Genomic DNA, 2,966 nt, shown 5'->3' on the forward strand with positions numbered 1-2,966 from the left:
CTCATCAGATCTACACCCTCAGCAGATCTACAGCCTCATCAGATCTACACCCTCATCCGATCTACACCCTCAGTAGAGCTACACCCTCATCAGAGCTACACCCTCACACCCTCATCAGATCTACACCCTCAGTAAAGCATGCCCTTGGTAGAGTTACACCCTCAAAGCTGCACTGGACCACTACAATCCCAAGCTTTCCTACAGTTCAAACATAAAGTAAAGGTGAGGTTCCACCGAGATTTGAACTCGGATCGCTGGATTCAAAGTCCAGAGTGCTAACCATTACACCATGGAACCTGGCCCCTGCTGAAATCTGAGCTGCGTTGTAACAACAGGTGCTGTTTGTAGGTCATTTAGAACACGCCACTCTCTGGACTGGGCCGCCGATTTCATCTGATTAACAAACAAGCTTCCTTAAACACAAACAAAACTCCTCTCTCTCTCTCTCTCTCTCTCTCTCTATCGTGTGTGCGTGTGCGTGAGTGTGTGTGCATGTGAGGGTGTGTTTGTCAGACCTTAAGCAGAACCCAAACACGCACAAAGCCCTATCCTTACAAACACACACACACACACACACACACACATGAGTGTGAGGGGGTAATGGGCACCAGGAGAGCTGCTGGTGGCTTTCTGAGGGCGGCGTGAGGGGACGGCGTGCTGTTGAGCGTCCGATTTACTGCCCCCATTAAAGCGCTCTCCTCTCAGCAGCCCACATCATGGGACAGCTCACACAGCACTGGGGCTCCTCATGCTGCCACATTATGGGACAGCTCAGACAGCACTGGGGCTCCTCATGCTGCCACATTATGGGACAGCTCACACAGCACTGGGGCTCCTCATGCTGCCACATGTGCCATTAAATCAACCAATACAACCAGATTAGCAATAAAGCTGGAACATGTAAAACCCATGTCCACACACACACACACATGAACACACACACACACACACACACACACATACACACACACACATAAACACACATACACACACACACATACATACATGAACGCACATACATACATGAACATATAAAACACATGTCCACACACACACACACACACACACACACACACACACACACACACACACACACACACACACACACATGAACACACATACACACACACACATACATACATGAACGCACATACATACATGAACATATAAAACACATGTCCACACACACACACACACACACACACACACACATGAACACACATACACACACACACATACATACATGAACGCACATACATACATGAACATATAAAACACATGTCCACACACACACACACACACACACACACACACACACACACACACACATGAACACACATACACACACACATACATACATGAACGCACATACATACATGAACATATAAAACACATGTCCACACACACACACACACACACACACACACATGAACACACATACACACAGAAACACATACACACACACACACACACACACACACACAAACACACACACACACCAGAGCGTGGACAGGCTCACATACATGAGCGTGTGTACCAATACACACACAGAAACACATACAGACACACGAACACACAGACAGAAATACACACACATAGAAACACACAGAAACACACACACACTCCTACAAACTTCAAAAAACACCAGTCTGAATGATGTGTAGTAACTTCTAAAATCATATTAATGAAAACTGAGTTACAAGAGCTATTACGGTTTAGTGCTTTGGCTTATGAAATTGAGAGAGTGTGTGCGTGTGTGTGTATGTGCGTGTGTGTGTGTGAAAAGAGACATGCATACATCTGAGTAATTTGAGAGAGAGAGTGTGTGTGTGTGTGTGTGCATCTGAGTAATTTTATCACTGTGCCGCTCACATAATCCAACACCTGTGGAGGCAACAGCAGTTGCCGTGGCAACTCTAAATTGGGCGTTAATGACCTGTGGGCATGTGACGGTAGAGGCCGTAGTACATCACCATGGCGATGGGGCCATGTGTTAAGCGTTTTACAGCCAAGACTTAGACACTGACAGACCGTTGGCCATTAGCCTTCAGCTTCGACACTCTGCCAGCTGATATGCTCCTCGTTAGTATAGTGGTGAGTATCCCCGCCTGTCACGCGGGAGACCGGGGTTCAATTCCCCGACGGGGAGTAAACACTTTTGACCACAAGTGCCTCAATACGTTGCCACGGAGATGGGGCCATGTGTTGTAGCCTGGTTACAACCAGACTCACTTTTGAATAGAGTCGGGACACTCACGATTGCGAAACCTTTTCAACACTAGCATGGTGACGGGCGTAGACATAGCGCTAACTTTGAAATCACTGGTCCAGCCTAACCCGTCACGTTGATCAGGGATTCCTAATGTTACTTCCTAACTTTACAAACTGACAATAAACAGCATCAGCAGTCCGGACACAGTGTTTGTAGGCCTACCTTCACTGTATAAATGTACACCTTCTTAGGTTACACTTTACTTGACAGTATCGACATAAGACTGACATGACACTGTCATGAATGTGTCATAAACAAGTCATAAACGTTTATGACATAACGCTTATGTTATTAAGTGACATTTGGTTTTTGTCATAACAAGTTAGGGTTAGGATTATTGTTAGGTTTAAGGTTAGGGTTAGGGATAGAGAATTAGGGTTAGGATTAGAGGTTAGGATTAGGGTTAGGATTCATGTGTCATGACAGTGTCATGTCACTCTTATGTCGATACTGTCAAGTAAAGTGTTACCCATTCTTCCGACAGCATTTTTAGATGTTTTCTGGCGTTGCTGCTACCTTTTATCACAGCCAATTTTGATTTCGAAACTATAGCGCCATCCCCTCTCGTCGCTGATTGGCCTAACCTTTTAGTGGTCCAATGGAAAAGTTAGTGAACTATGATGTTCCAGACAATGGCCCTTTCCGAAATGAGTTACTTCGCTTTCTCCCTAGCCATTTACACTTTGTTTGTTTG

General features: G+C 45.5%; 2 non-coding genes across 2 annotated transcripts; one reads left to right on the forward strand and one right to left on the reverse strand.

Moving 5' to 3' along the window:
* Positions 1 to 225: 225 nt before the first annotated feature.
* Positions 226 to 297, reverse strand: trnaq-uug (transfer RNA glutamine (anticodon UUG)). Its single transcript has one exon. It is a non-coding gene; the product is annotated as a tRNA-Gln (tRNA).
* A 1,780-nt stretch (positions 298 to 2,077) lies between these two features.
* trnad-guc (transfer RNA aspartic acid (anticodon GUC)) lies at positions 2,078 to 2,149 on the forward strand. The gene has a single exon. It is a non-coding gene; the product is annotated as a tRNA-Asp (tRNA).
* Positions 2,150 to 2,966: the final 817 nt, after the last annotated feature.

Source organism: Alosa pseudoharengus, unplaced genomic scaffold (assembly GCF_046254945.1).
Source record: "Alosa pseudoharengus isolate Yale_2024_CS ecotype anadromous, Long Island Sound unplaced genomic scaffold, YU_APseudo_1.1 YU_APseudo_1.1_scf_4, whole genome shotgun sequence".
Taxonomy (NCBI): Eukaryota; Metazoa; Chordata; class Actinopteri; order Clupeiformes; family Clupeidae; genus Alosa; species Alosa pseudoharengus.